The sequence below is a fragment of the Hyperolius riggenbachi genome, chromosome 5 (genome assembly GCF_040937935.1).
Source record: "Hyperolius riggenbachi isolate aHypRig1 chromosome 5, aHypRig1.pri, whole genome shotgun sequence".
Taxonomy (NCBI): domain Eukaryota; kingdom Metazoa; phylum Chordata; class Amphibia; order Anura; family Hyperoliidae; genus Hyperolius; species Hyperolius riggenbachi.
In genome coordinates this window covers 66,560,143-66,575,871 of record NC_090650.1, presented here as the reverse complement: position 1 = coordinate 66,575,871, position 15,729 = coordinate 66,560,143, and the positions used below count along the sequence as shown (strand labels likewise).

Here is a 15,729-nt window from a genome sequence, read left to right as displayed (position 1 = left end):
TATTTTTGGGGGATGAATTATGGAGAACAAAACATTGCTTGGAAAATTGTGCATTTTTTTGCAAAATGAAAGGAAAATAGCCGCTGAAACTACTGATAATTCCTTGTTTCCATCTCCAGCCTCTATTCTATTTTTAAAAAAATGCCATTTTGTCTGGCTGTTGTGCTGCTCTGTTGGATTTGGGAGTACTTGCATTACTTTCGGTGCAAAACTTAATTTTGTTCACAAAGAGGCTCTTTGATTAGCTACTTTCAAATAAATCACAGCCATTTCCATCTTATACAGGAGCTTATACAGAGTTACAGATTGCCCAGCTAGCTCATGGTGAACCAGAACTCCTAGGAGTGTGTAATGCTGGGAATACACGGTTTGCTTTTGAGCTATTTAGATTTAGAATTTCCGACATGTTGGATCTCCCGCTCGATCGTTTTGCCGCTCGATTTGTGATAAAAGTGAATGGAAAAAAATAAGAAAAACGAGCAGAAGATAAGAGAATGGGTGGCAAAAATGAGCCGTGTATGCCCAGCATAAGGGGTTACAAATGACCAAAAAGCCTCCTTACTAAAATGATATGCAAAATATAATTTTTTTTGCCTTTTTAAAGAGTATCTATGATAAAGAAAACTTCCCCTGTGGGGTACTTGCCTCAGAAGGGAAAGCCCCTGGATCCTAATGAGGCTTCCCCCGTCCTCTTCATCCTCCGGCATCTAGCGCTGGCAGGTCTCGCACATCAGCCATGTAAATATTTACTTACAGAGTAGAGTCACCTGCGCAGTAGAGCAGAGCTGATCAATCTCTCGGCTATATCCACTGGAGCCCATCGGAAAGCCACTACTGCGCCTGCACTGGAGCTGGGAAATGTAATATTGCTGGCGCTACCGTGCCTACGCCAAAGCCAACCAACTTGTCTTCTGATGTATTCGGGGGGCAGCGCTGGATCCCTGAGGCTTAGGAGGACAGGAGAAGACTCATTAGAATCCATTGGCTTCCCCCTCCCAGGGTTTTTTTTCTTTTGTCACAGTTCCTCTCTAAGGCCTGGAACCCACTGAAAACAGCAAACGCGAAACGCTACCGCTAGAGTTTTGTCTGAGTGGTTTGCAAGCGGATTCATGCGCGTTTGCGGTCGCGTTTTGCAACATTGTATTTTTTTGCTCAGCGGTTGTTTTGCGTTTTGCGTTTTTATCCTGATTGGTCCTGTGAATTATTTTCCATTTTGTTACAGTGTGCTGAACCACAAAACGCTAGCAAAACCGCTCAGTTTAGGTTTTGCTGAGCGTTTCCGCTAGCGTTTCAATACTTTACATTGAAGCGCTAACGCTCCCAAAATGCTGCACGTCCTGCGTTTGCGTTTCTGGGAAACGCAAACGCTCCTGTGGAATTTGCCCCATCCATTAACATTGGCCCAGCGTTTTGGCAAAGTGCTAGCGTATCGCAACGCTGCCAAAACGCTGCCAAAAGCGCTCCTGTGGGTTCCAGCCCTAAAACAGAAGGTATTTGTGATTATTCAGGTTGCATTGAGCATAGGAGGTGTCCCACAATGCATCACTGCTGATTATGCAAATCCCCATACTAAGGAGGCTTTTTGATCCCTTTCCTGTTTGTTGAGGTCAGCCAAAAGAAGAATGTAAAGCAAAAATGTATACGTACCTGGGGCATCCTCCAGCCCCCTTCAGCCTGATCGCTCCCTCTGCGCCATCCTCCGCCTCCTGGATTCTCAGCAATCTTCCTGGTAATTTTGGCCAATCTGCACAGACGCAGAACACTCCCGTGGGCGGGGTTGCGATAGGATGCTGGGCTGTGCATGCACTGTAAGCCCCTACTCCCGTAGTTACCGGGAGGTGGAGGATGGCGAGGAAACGATCAGGTGGAAGGGGGCTGGAGGAAGCCCCCTTCCATGTATTCATTTTTTCTTTGCAGCTATCTCAGGTTTACTTTAACCACCCTGGTGGTATTGACGAGCTCAGCTCGTCCAGGAAAAACTTGCTGAAAGCGGTATTGACGAGCTGAGCTCGTCAATACTGCCAGGGAGATTTATTGTTTCTCTGCCCCGCCGGCTGCACTTTTCCCTCATCAGAGGGATTCCCCAGGATGGCTGGATGCCTGTCAGCACGCTGTGGGTAGCGATCTGTGCTACCCACAGCGTGCAGAACTAGCATCCAGCCACCCTGGGGAATCCCTGTGCAGCCATCGGAGCAGAGAATGTGCTCAGCAGCATGCGGGATTCCCCTTCTGTGCTGCGGGTGGCTGGTGCGGGGATCCCCTCTGTGGGGGGGGGGGGTCCCCTGCTGTGCTGCGGGTGGCTGGTGCGGGGATCCCCTCTGTGCGGGGGGAGGGTGTCCCCTTCTGTGCTGGCTGGTAGTGGCCGGTACCGGCGGGGATCCTCTCTGTGGGGAGGGGGGGGGGGCATCCCCGTAATTTGCGTGCGGGTGACCCTGTAGTGTGTGTGGGGGGGGGGGGCGGGTATCCCCCCTATGGGGCGAGTCTTGGCCGGTCGGGGACACCCCCTTCTGTGCGGGGGGGGGGGAGGTGGGTGTCCCCTTCTATGAGAGCTGTGGGTGGCCTTTCCCTCCTCCCTCTCTGTCCCCCGTGCCCTCCTCACCCCCGATCCTGTGTCCCCCCCCATCCCGTGTCTCCCCCCTGTCAGTCAAAAGCCCTGCTTTACTCACCTGAGGGCTTTCTCCTGCGCTGGCCGAGATGCACACCCTCCATCTCCATCGCCGAAGTCCCGGTCTCTGTAATTACAGTACGCGGCTTGGTGACGTCACCAAGCCGCGTACAGTAATTACAGAGAACACGAGACTTCGCGATGGAGGAGGAAGTGCGCCGCTTCCGCCGCAGGAGCAAGCCCTCAGGTGAGTAGATCAGGGCTTCTGACGGGGGAGACACGGGATTGGGGGGGGGGGGGGCACGGGGGATCGGAAGGGATGGGGGGAAGAGGAGGGAGAGGCCACCCACAGCCCTCATAGATGGGGACACCCACCTCCCCCCACAACAGAAGGGGGTGTCCCCGACAGACCATGACTAGCCCCCATAGAAGGGGATATCCCCCACACACACAGAAGGGCCACCCAGCCACCTGCACGCACAGTATGGGGATCCCCCCCACAGAGGGGATCCCCACCGGCCACTACCAGCCAGCACAGAAGGGGAGCCCCCCCACAGAAGGGACACCCGGCCAGAGTCAGGGGGCAATGGGGGGGGGTGGGGGGGCAGAGGCACCCGCAAACCTGGCTCCCTATACATATGACTCCCTACACCTGGCTGCACATCTGTCTCCTATACACCTGGCTGCACATCTGTCTCCTATACACCTGGCTGCACATCTGTCTCCTATACACCTGGCTGCACATCTGTCTCCTATACACCTGGCTGCACATCTGTCTCCTATACACCTGGCTGCACATCTGTCTCCTATACACCTGGCTGCACATCTGTCTCCTATACACCTGGCTGCACATCTGTCTCCTATACACCTGGCTGCACATCTGTCTCCTATACACCTGGCAAACATCTGTCTCCTATACACCTGGCAAACATCTTGCTCCCTATATACCTGGCAAACATCTTGCTCCCTATATACCTGGCAAAACATCTGGCTAAACTATTCCTGGCTAATACATCTGGCTAACTACACCTGGCTGCACATCTGGCTAACTATATATCTGGCTAACTATACCTGGCTATACATCTGGGTCTTATACTCACCATTGGCATGCTGATCCCTCGTCGCGTACCTCTGATAGCTTCCCCGGTGCCTTCTTCCATGTCCCTTGGCGGATTTTGCTTCTCCCTTGGAGATCACATGTCCCCCGTCGATCGGCGTTGATGGAACCAGTGTCACACAGCATCATCAAAATCTCGCAGCAAACACTTTTTTTTTTAAATTTAATTCAATACAATAACCTGTATTGAATTCAATACAAAAAAAAAGATTGCAAAAAAAAAAATTGGTTGAAAGTTATGGGAAATTAATTGAACCACTTTTTGCACGGAAATCCTGGGGAAATAGAACGCCAGGGTGGCTACAGGGAACCTGAACGGAGTAAAATTTAAAATAAGCACATGAGGTAACTTCAAATGAACGTTACATACCGTAGTTACCACGTCATCAGTTCCTATCAGAAGCTCACCATTTTCTTCTGACAAAAATCCCTTCCAGTTCTGACAACATTTTGTCACAATTGAAATATCAGTTGCTGTCAATTATAGCTGAGAGGACAACTGATGTGCCATGTATCCCTATGGCTCAAGTGGGCGATGTTACAGTTAAACAGTGTGCTGATCAGAAAGCTGTTATGGGGTAATGGCCCTTTTCAAAATGGAGGACAGAGAATTCCCTTGATCACAGTGCACAAACAGGATGCGGGAGAGGAGAGGGAGAAGATTAGACTACACAGGGAGGTAAGTATGTGTGTATGTTTATTTTGACTTTTAATTTTCAGTTCAGCTTTTCTTTAAGCTATGCTGCAGTTAAGGGCCCTATTCATAAAATAGGTAGTTTAATTGGTTTCCCTGAGGTGTAGATGTTTGAGTGCTTCTGATGGAGAGTTGGTGACATTAATTATTCAGTGTGTACTGCAAAGCTCTGTGGAAAATGTCAGTGCTATATACATGCATCATAATGTAATTCACACCTGTCTGTTTTTGTTTATGTAGCTAAATTAAAGGAGAACTGTAGAGAGAGGTGTATGGAGGCTGCCATATTTATTATTATGGTAAGCAATACCAGTTACCTGGCTATCCTGCTGATCCTCTGCCTTTAATACTTTCAGCCATAGCCCCTGAACAAGCATGCAGCAGATCAGGTTTTTCTGACAGATATGACGAGACTAGCTGCATGCTTGTTTCTGGTGAGATTCAGACACTTCTTCAGTCAAATAGATCAGCAGGGCTGCCAGGCAACTGGCATTGCTTAAAAGGAAAAAATATGGCAACCTCCATATACCTCTCACTACAGTTCTCCTTTAAGAAAAATAAGGAAAATTTGCAAATGATTGTAGCTTTGGAAAAAGAGAACTTCTTTTGAATGCTGCTGGTAGCAGCTATAATAACTCTCTTATTTAATTTAGTTGTTTGCCTGTCTGTGTCTGTTTTTATGTGGAGACCAGTAAGATGCGTTCAATGGCCACTCACTGCTCATATGAAAAGTAGAAGCAGATGAATTTGCATATGCTGAGTGCTGGTGTTAAGTCATGTTTGTGTTTTTTCTTTTGGCTCAACTGTACAGTTTATTAAAGGAAACCTTAACTGAAAGGGCCCGTTCTCACCTGAGCGGGAATCGCATGATTCCCGCTCACGGCAAACCGCTAGCGGTTCTGCAAGAACCGCTACACAATGTAGCGAGTGGCAGTGTTTTCAGTGTTTAACGATAACTGCATCCGCGCTGCATGCAGCGGTTTGCCGGCGACGAGCATTCCGCGATTAGCGATTGTGATTAGCGTGCACAGCACGCTAATCGCGATCGCTCCAAAACCGCCGCAGTGTCCAGTGATTTTTCTGCGCTAATCGCGGGAAAATCACTCCCGCAAAACGCTGCGGTTCTAATTGTGAACGGGCCCAGAGAGATATGGATGTTACCTTTTAAACAATACCAGTTGCTTGGCAGTCCTGCTGATCTCTTTGGCTGCAGTAGTGGCTGAATTGCACACCTGAAACAAGCATGCAGCTAATCCAGTCTGACTTCAGTCAGAGCACGTGATCTGCATGCTTGTTGAAGGGCTGTGGCTAAAAGTATTAGAGACACAGGATCAACAGGAGAGTCAGGCAACTGGTATTTAAAAAGGAAAAATCCATATCCTTCTCAGTTTAGGTTCCCTTTAAAGCTACCCATACACTAAATGAATATGCTTGATTGATGTTGCCCTATGGGAATCGGGACCCGATATCTCAGACGACCAGCTGAGGCTGTACAGACACAGTCAGATGTTCAGCTAACAACGCGTTCTGTTGTAATGTGGGGAGGCGGAGGACCAACGGAGCAGCGCCGATATGACCTCATGCGGTGGGCAGGGGGCGAGTGGCGCCAACAATGGTATTGGTAATTGCTTGGCAAGTTGATCCTCCTGGTGAATCATTGGCCGAGTGAAGTTCGCTGGTTGGAAGCTGCTGTACACTCTGAATTATCAGCAGAGGTGGTCATTATTGGCTCCCTTGGCCAACTTTTATTCAGTGTACAGCACTTTAGATTTGTGGTAGATCACAATGATTGTAAAAGATTGATCTCTTCCAGATACTGATTGTTTACCTTTTCTGTCACTTTGAATCATTAGAGCTTAGAAATGATTTTTGGAGAATTTTGTTTAAAGCTAGCCATAAACGCCTAAAAAGCCGATATGGCAAAACTATCCATTCCTTTCTAAATGGAAACCAATCTGAGAGCCATTGTCTATTCCCGCCACTCACAATGTATTGATTTTTTTTTCAAAAGATTGCTGCATGAAATCGATTTAAAATCAATCAATCCATAGTGTTGCGCTGTTCAATGCTGTGGCCCGTCGATTGACTACCGCTCCTGCACTTGCAACCTAGTATTTCCTCTGGTCTGATAGTTTCAACCAATTTTAGATAAAAATCCATCTATATATATATATATATTGATCGGACATGTTGAAGCAATAGAATTCTGCCAGCTCAGACCAATTGCATTTGCCTGGCCACATTGTCCAATCATTTGGTTGGGGGGGGGGGGGAGGGGGTCGACGACCGTGTTAAACTGGTCGCCAGGGCGGCTGCTGCAGCATAAAGGTGCCATTCTGCTGCTAAAGGGCGCTAGGAATGCAACCTTTATAATAGGAGCCCTAAAAATTTCATTGGATTGAGGAGCCACAGTCAATATTTGATTAGATAATAAAGGATTCAGAAACACAAATTGCTCTAAATTAACAACAAGGTTGTATTCCACGAGGGGACCGTCTGTATTCTAATAGTTGTAATTCTGCATGGCATGGGTGCAGCTGCTGCGCACGCATGATTGATAACTGTGCCTGAGCCACTGCACGCATACTTGACAGCCACTATCCGCTGTGCCGTTAATCCCATGCATTGACAGTGATGGGTCAGCTCTGCGCTTACGGGCAAAATGCAGGCAGCAGTACGCAAGCGCATCGTAGCACATCGTACTGCTGCACAGTGCAGTAGATGTGAACGGCAGAAGGGCTGTCTATGCCCTCCTGTCGTTCTTGCATGTCATACGCACTTCCAAATGCGTATGGGGCACGTACGATGTGAGCGAGGCCTAATGCTTACGACGCCCACAACTCTAACATCACTGCATGGTGACACCACACACACCAAAGCCACCGGGGAGATGGGACATGTGGGATTTAGAATCAGAGGTTTGCTGGTTATATACTAAACAGTGGTTTCCCAAAAAGGGAATGAAAGTAGGAACCTTCTTGCACAGTTATCAGTAAAGGAAAGTCCTGTATTTTGCTGCTCGCTCAGATCCACCCCCAAATTCTTATTTCTGTGAAGTACCAAACCTCCCTGAAACCAGAACACCGTAAGCATTGCAAGGTCACCAGAAACAAGACCTTCATGCCTTGTGTACTATTGTTTGTTCTAAAATAACAGGAATATTGTGTAAGTGGGAATGCAAACAACTTTTATTTTAAATCGAGCACAATGGTTGATCTGGCCTATCAGGATATTTTACATTTGTGTAGAAATAAAATGGAAACTGAAAATGAAGGTCACATGACCTACGCACCCTGATCATCATCTTTGGTTTTCCCCAGATGTTGGCGGCATCTGGCATCACATTTTTTTCTTCATGCTGTTTGTCCCCAAAAAAATACAAAAATAAAATAGAATGTAGTCTAATTATTATACTCAGTTTGATACGATGAGATTATGTGCAGCTATATCTGTTTTTTTTACTTTATTTTTTTTTCTGATGCAGTTGAACATAATGCCTTTAATTTTTTTTTGTAGGCCATTGAGTCCTATAGAAGTTCTGTACCGCTCATGGGCCAGGAGTACTTCTTTCCTTGAATACAGGTGAGCCACTTAGTTTTATTTGTCTATCTTTCATAGTAGTTAAAATGTACAACTGAGCAGGGCTGGATTTGTGGAAAGGCCACAAAGGCTCTGGCATTGGGCGGCTGCAGCCCAATGGGGCACCTGGACATTAAAGGGGAGTTGCTGCATGTGAAAGAGGCTGGAAATGGGGAACACCACATGAAAAGGAAAACTAAAGCCCAAGGGAGCGCTTCTTGATAGAGAGGGACTACAGTACATGGATGATTCACATGGAAGAGGGGGCTGCATGTGGAATGGGAGGGGCGCTGCTGCACATAAGAGAGAAGCCACAACCTACTTGGCCTGGGGGCACAAAAAGCATAAATCCGGCCTTGCAACTGAGGGGTAGGCCCCGAGAAGACCAATGAAGAAAGCTGGGGCCGGTTCCTTGAATGATGTATTGCTTTATGGCATATGTTGCAGCATAACGGGCAGATGCAGGAAGTGATGTCATGCCGGTGCAGGATGGGGGTTATTGAATGTATTCCCTAGCCTATAGCAGCCACCAGCCCAAGGCCTCGGTCACATCAGGGCCGTTTCTGTGCGCTTTTAACAGCGCATTGCCCTGTGCGCTCTACAAGGTATTGATTTTCTCATGTAATGTGCCTGGTTCACATCTATGCGCTGAGCAGCGTTACCAAAACGTAGTGTTGCATGCATTTCGGTGCATTGAACTGTAAAGCGCACATCAATGCAAGTGAATGGGTGCACTTTTTTAGCGCAATATAGCGCATAGAAGCATGTAGAAGTGCATGTGTTTTTTTTTTTTTTACCCCTAATTGGAAAAAAATATATATTTACATATAAAACAAAGCTTTGACAACTGCTACAATAAGAAAAACTGCTTTTAAAACGCAGCGCACTGAAGTGTGCACTAAAGCACGCACAAGCACATGCGTTTTTGGTTTTTTTAGCATGCGCTTTTACATGTTTCTCAGCGCACCTAATGTGAACGAGGCCTTACCTCACTGCCTGCATCCATCTGTCCCTCTACAGCATACTTCATGTACAAAACAATACACCATTCACGGTTCTGTGCTCCGTTTTTTCTTCATTCATATCTGATGGGTAAACACAGCAAGTAGATTATCCAGGCAACAATAGAACAAGTGGAGAACTTGCAGCATAACAACAAATCTCAGGCTGGTGATCAGCAAAGACTAATAAATAGTCCCCCGGCATATATCAGGCAGACAGTACGGTTTACATCCATCTGTTATGCAGCATCATCTTTCATGAAATAAAGCAATAGATCATTCAAGGTACCGTTCTCAGTTTTCTACTTTGTTCTGCTGTGGTCTGGATCATCTGCTCACTGTGTGAATTGTTAACTCTATCTATACATCAACTATGGTACAAATCTACTGCTCTGCTGCTGTTCTGATGGGTCATCTGAATGTCTGGCACCAAAAAAATGTATTCATAAAGAAGGTTAAAGCGGACCCAAACCGAACCTTTTTTTAATTAAAAATATTTAGTTGCACCACTCTGACACATACAAAGATAAATAAACACTCCTTCAAACCTATGATCATTTCAGTGCATGCTTTTCACCCTTCTGTTTTCATAACTAGGATTATACTGGGGGCAGCCATTAGCAATTCCTCCATTGCCGGACACTATCTACTCCACCAGTTTGCCGGAAAAATCCTGGCAATTTGAAAGAAAGGGAGGGGTTCCTCCAATACATGTAAAATATTTTAGATTTGTCATCATGCAGCTGAAAAAAGGTTGCTATTTATTAATATAATGTAGAAAATAGATTTTATTTCTGAAATGTTGTATTTTTAATTTGGGTCCACTTTAAAGAGACTCTGTATTTAAAAAAAAAAAAAAAAAAAAGGTCCCCCGAGGGGTGGGTACGTACTTCGGGAGGGGGAGTCGGGATCCTATCGCGGCTTTTCCTGTCCTCCGTCCCACGGTGGTCTCGCTCTGGCCCAATGCTCAGCCGACAATTTGTCAGGCTATGCAATATTTACCTTCCCTGGCTCCAGCAGGGGCGCAGTTGCTGCTATCGACTCGGAAATAGACGATCCCAGTCGGGTCCGCTCTACTGTGTAGGCATTTTGCGTCCGCACATTATAGCGGACCCGACTGGGATCGGCTATTTCCGAGCTGAGAGCCGCTACTGCGCCTGCGCTGGAGTCGGTAAGGTTAATATTTACATGACCCCTGTTCCTGGACCTCTAGCGGGACCACCGTGAGACAAGGGAGGACGGGGGAAGCCTCGCTAGGATCCAGAGGCTTCCCCCTCCCGAGGTGAGTATCCAAAACAGCCAGCAGTAAACTTCACCAGTTTGCTTAAAGTTTAAGAGAAACTACCTGGAAGGGTGTTTTTTTTTTTTTTTTTTTTTTCTCCTAGTTTTAAACATGGTTAGAACCTTTGGGTTTTTCTTGTTGTCAGTGTGCCCAGCTGGGGAAATTCTCACTTTCTGCCGTGACAGTGAATCTGCTTCCCTGATTTCCTGACCACCAGAGTTCTTTCTAAAGACATGGAGGTTCCAGGAAAAGGACATTGGAGAAAATATTCCTTATGTGGGCACAGTCAGACAGCTGTGGAAATCCCCAAATTATTTCATGGTGTGGTGGCCACGTGTCCCAACACAGCTTTATCCAGACTCAGTTCATTAGACACCACTGTGATCTTGTATGGGATATAGAAATGTCCCCTCACCATAACAGATGAGACTTACCCCAATGATAAGTGGAGAGCCAGGACGGAATCCTTCCACTGTAATACTGCGAGGTAACAGAGCAGACTACTTTGTCTCCATGCTTTCTACATCATATGTGCCCTCACCATGGCAGCCACTTAATACTCTTCCTTCTTACCTGCTGCAGTTTCATAAAAGCCATTAGTTGTGTGTGTTTTGTATTTTATGATGTATCTGCAGACACATGAACTTACAGCTTGTATTTGTTCCTGCCGTGCTGTAAGTAAACTGCTGTTTGAAGAACTTAGTTTTTGTACTGCATTGCTCTCTGGATCAGTGCTCAGTTTGTAGACATCATGCATTTGCTGGCATTATTAGTTATATAATTCATCTGCAGTGTTGTGGTTTTTTTTTTTTGGTTTTTGTTTGTTTGTGTAGAGCATTGTATGCTGGTTATGTATACAGCATTGTATTATCACGGGGTAATGGAATGGAGGCATGAAATTGTACAGGCTTTGGCGTTACAAGAACCCACTATGGCCTCTGTTCCATCAGAATGGACAAATGGATTGTAACAGGGCATTAAGCACTCTTACAGGAAATGTGGATTCTGATTACTGGAAACTACATTAACAATAGATTTTTCTTTTTAGAAATAACTTTAGTTGATATGTAGTTGTACACGGAGGTGTCTGGGTATTCTGCTGATATAGGGATACTGTGCTTCTGAGCTTGGAATGTAGGTATAGAGACATTGCTTCTGAGACAGGGGTGGGAGTATAGGGACACTGCAGCTGAGACAGGGACGGTGCTACAGGGACGCTGTGCTGCTGGATCAGGGATGTTGGTACAGGGACGATGTGCTGGTGAACCAGTGATGGTGGTACAGGGATGCTGTGCTGCTGGATCAGGGATGTTGGTACAGGGACGATGTGATGGTGGTACAGGGATGCTGTGCTGCTGGATCAGGGATGTTGGTACAGGGACGATGTGCTGGTGAACCAGTGATGGTGGTACAGGGATGCTGTGCTGCTGGATCAGGGATGTTGGTACAGGGACGATGTGCTGGTGAACCAGTGATGGTGGTACAGGGATGCTGTGCTGCTGGATCAGGGATGTTGGTACAGGGACGATGTGCTGGTGAACCAGTGATGGTGGTACAGGGATGCTGTGCTGCTGGACCAGGGATGTTGGTACAGGGACGATGTGATGGTGGTACAGGGATGCTGTGCTGCTGGACCAGGGATGTTGGTACAGGGACGATGTGATGGTGGTACAGGGATGCTGTGCTGCTGGACCAGGGATGTTAGTACAGGGACGATGTGCTGGTGAACCAGTGATGGTGGTACAGGGATGCTGTGCTGCTGGACCAGGGATGTTGGTACAGGGACGATGTGCTGGTGAACCAGTGATGGTGGTACAGGGATGCTGTGCTGCTGGACCAGGGATGTTGGTACAGGGACGATGTGATGGTGGTACAGGGATGCTGTGCTGCTGGACCAGGGATGTTGGTACAGGGACGATGTGATGGTGGTACAGGGATGCTGTGCTGCTGGACCAGGGATGTTAGTACAGGGACGATGTGCTGGTGAACCAGTGATGGTGGTACAGGGATGCTGTGCTGCTGGACCAGGGATGTTGGTACAGGGACGATGTGCTGGTGAACCAGTGATGGTGGTACAGGGATGCTGTGCTGCTGGACCAGGGATGATAGTACAGGGCATTTGTTTGAACCTCTTGTTACGTAAGCTGCACTATGTTGAGCTGGAGAGTTTCTGGTCACTGGAGGGCAGGAGGGTGATTATAACTAGGATTATAGTCCCTGAGGAGCAGGTTTACGTGAGCACTTGTGTCATTATGCTACTGTTGTACTCCTAATGGACACAGCTGAGGGAAAATGCTGTGCGCTAAAGCAAAGTGTGTGTATATTTGAACACCTTCACCAAGGTTACCTTGGGCAGCTTAATGCTTTGTGTAATTATGATTCAACAGCCTTAGGGCAATGATAGTGTATGAGGTGGCACACACACATGCTTGTAGAGCATTGGTACCGTAGCACAACAGCCAACATCAATTGGACTGATTCTCCTCCTATGGAGGCGTTACTGATAAGCATTGAAGGGCCACAGTGAATGGTTAGCGTAGATGAGGGTTTCAGATGCTGCATACAGCTTTGAACACTCACTGGAGTGTTGCTGATTCCTCTATTTCAGCCCTTATCTGTATTTGTCATAAGATGTTTTACTACAGATATTTTCTGTGACATGTGCAGGCTTTGAGCTGATGTCAGCTTCTTGTGCCTGGAGCTGTCTGTGCAGCTGGCCTGTGTCTCCAGCCATTCTATATGGGCTGGGTTTATTTTTCCAGTGACTACTCGAAGCACCTCCCCAAAAATGATTGTCTGTTCCACATTTCCATAGATATGAGGGTGAGCCCACCATCAGCTGCGGCTGATAACCTCCATGTTGGGGTGTGGCTGACTAGGAATCCTAAGTTGTGAAACCTCAGTGTTTTGTGATTTGCATTTGAACCCTGACCACCTTGTTGTAACTAGGCCTGTTTATTAAAAAGGAGCTGTCAGCCATACTATCTAAAAACAAACAAACAAAAAAAAAGTAGATAAATACTTGCTCTTCTTACATAACATACTGTCCACGTTTTTGATTTTTGTTATATTTCTACAGTAAAAAAGGAAAATCCTTAACATTTCCCCTTTTAACTGTGGCTGTTTTGAAGCCAATCCTGATGTCCTTTCCTCCCTTACTCTCCTCTGCATGATTGTGTATGCATTGCCAGCCCTTCACTATAGAAAGTGCATTGTCTCAGCATGAGAAATATTGGCCAATCAGAGAGGAACAGAGGTGTGGGAGGGGAAAACGGGAGGGAAAGAGGTGTCAGCCAATCAGGCTGCATTACTTAAGTGGGGGGGGGGGGAAGTAGTGAAGCAAAAAAGGACAACCCAAGTTGTTTGCTGTGTACCAAATTTTGTGTATACCAAATAAGTCAGGTAAACTAGGGAATGATCATTTTATCAACAAGAAAAGGAATAGTGATTTCAAGTTTTGGATTGCCTTTTTGGCATCCTTATTACTTGCTTACCAGATAAAATAAAGAATTGATTTTTGATTATATGCCCGACAGTTGCACTTTAAGGCTAATTTCACACCAGGACGTTGCGTTAGAGGGGGCGTTAAGGTCGCATAACGTCCCCCTAACTCAACGCCTGGTGGTGCTGGATCTGGACGTCAGAGTGAGCCGCGTTGTGCAGCTCACTCTGGCGTCAGTGATGCCGTGATGCGCACTCTTGTGCGCATGCGGCATCACGTGGTCCCGCCGGCCAATCGCCGCACAGAGTGGCTGCTCCAGGAAGTAAACACTGCACGTCATAACGTGCAGTGCATATTAATTAGCCATGTGCCTGGCCGCTCTCCGCTCCTCCCCAACATTACTGAGCATGTGCAAGCAGTCTAACGCGGCTCAGCCGCGTCCAAAGTACTGCATGCAGTACGTTGTCTTGTGACGCAGCGTTACAATGTAACGCAACGTCCGCACTGTGAACAGCCCCATTGATTTTTCATTACTGTGCGGTGGGCTGCGTTACAGGCTGCTCTAACGTGCGCCTGTAACGTCCCACTGTGAAACCAGCCTAAATGTTTTTTTTGGGGAGGAAGGAAAGCGAAGCACCTGGACAAAACCCATGCAATCACTGGGAGAATGTAGAACTCCACAAATATGTCCCTGGGAATTGACCTGTGACTCTAGTGCTGTAAGTGCTTATCATGCCCACTGTGCTACTCGGCGAATCAGTTTTTTAAATTTGTGGCTCCTCCCCTTGAGCTAGGAATGCCTGTGCTGTCCAAGATCTGATCCTGAACTGCTGAGCAGCTCCTGGACAACCCAAACCAGTCTTCCCCCTTTATGACCAGTCTCTCATACTGCCCCATCTCTTACATGATAGAGTATTGGGTTAGCGCCAGCAGTATGCACACTGACATACAGGCCAGGACTGAGGGGTCTATGAGGTGGCCCTGAATAGGTAAGCACAGCTGGTAAGTTGTGAGGAAGGATAGACTTGCTAGATGTTTACTTTAACAATTGATTTATCCAGTGATCCTCTGGGACAAGACTCCGAGATATCCACGCCCCTTCCAGGAAATATTTCAATCCCTCCCCTATAAAAGAAAGGCCATGAGAATCTCCCCTCAGTTTGAAATATTTCCTGCGCGAGAAGGTTTCTTTCCCTCGGGTGAACCAGGTCTATGGTAGGTAGGGCCTGGGGAACCTTGTAGGGGGCTGCTGAGACTGAGTTGGTCAGTCTGGCAGTATCAAGGTTTATTACCTTGCCTCGTGTTTGCTCCCTTAAGAGGAGGGAGAAAACGGGATGGCGTCCTCGATCCCTCTGGCCTGGTTGGAGGTGGCGGTGGGCTGTCTTGCACGCAGCTGGAGACAGCGTCAGTGGAACAGAAGATCCATCGGGTCTGTTCTGGGGAAGTTTTTTAGCCGCGCGCGCGGCTACCGCTGACGTCACTTCCGGCGGAAACCAGGGCGGGGTTAGTATAAGGAAGGCGGTGGGACGCGCCGGCTTCCTCTCATTCTAGCTCTGTGGAGCGAACAGGACAGTTGCAATGTCTGTGGCTCCGGGGGAGGAAGGTGCTGGTCCTTCTAAGGTATTTTTTTTTCAGCAATAGTAAAATACTTAGAACTATCTGGGCAATTTTTTCCATTCTAAATGGGCTGTTTGGATCATGTTTTGCAGGCAAAAGATGGATCCAAGAGAAAGTGCCCAGTATGCAATGCACGACTGCCAGCTGAATGGGAAAAGACACTCTGCAAACCCTGCTCTAAGAAGGTTTTAGCAGAGGATGGCCTCTCTGTCAAGGATACAATAAGAGCCTTTAGACAGGAAATGGCTGATACTATTAAACAGTTTAAATCTTCTTTGGCTGAAACTAAGACACAATCTAAACCAGAAGCCCCTGTACCAGCAGTTTCTTCTACTTCAGAAGGGGAGGTGGGTTCAGATTCTCATGATAGTGCAGAAGAATTTAAAGAGACC

At 47.1% G+C, this 15,729-nt stretch overlaps 1 protein-coding gene across 7 annotated transcripts in view; it reads left to right on the top strand.

Annotated features, from left to right (window-relative positions):
• The window catches only part of WDR37 (WD repeat domain 37), a 248,229-nt gene that overhangs the window by 37,035 nt on the left and 195,465 nt on the right, over positions 1-15,729 (top strand). For all 7 annotated transcript variants that reach the window (XR_011020768.1, XM_068235817.1, XM_068235816.1 and 4 more), the window contains exon 2: positions 7,933-7,998. The gene's annotated coding sequence lies outside the window, so the exon portion shown is untranslated. The remainder of the gene's footprint in view (positions 1-7,932; positions 7,999-15,729) is intronic.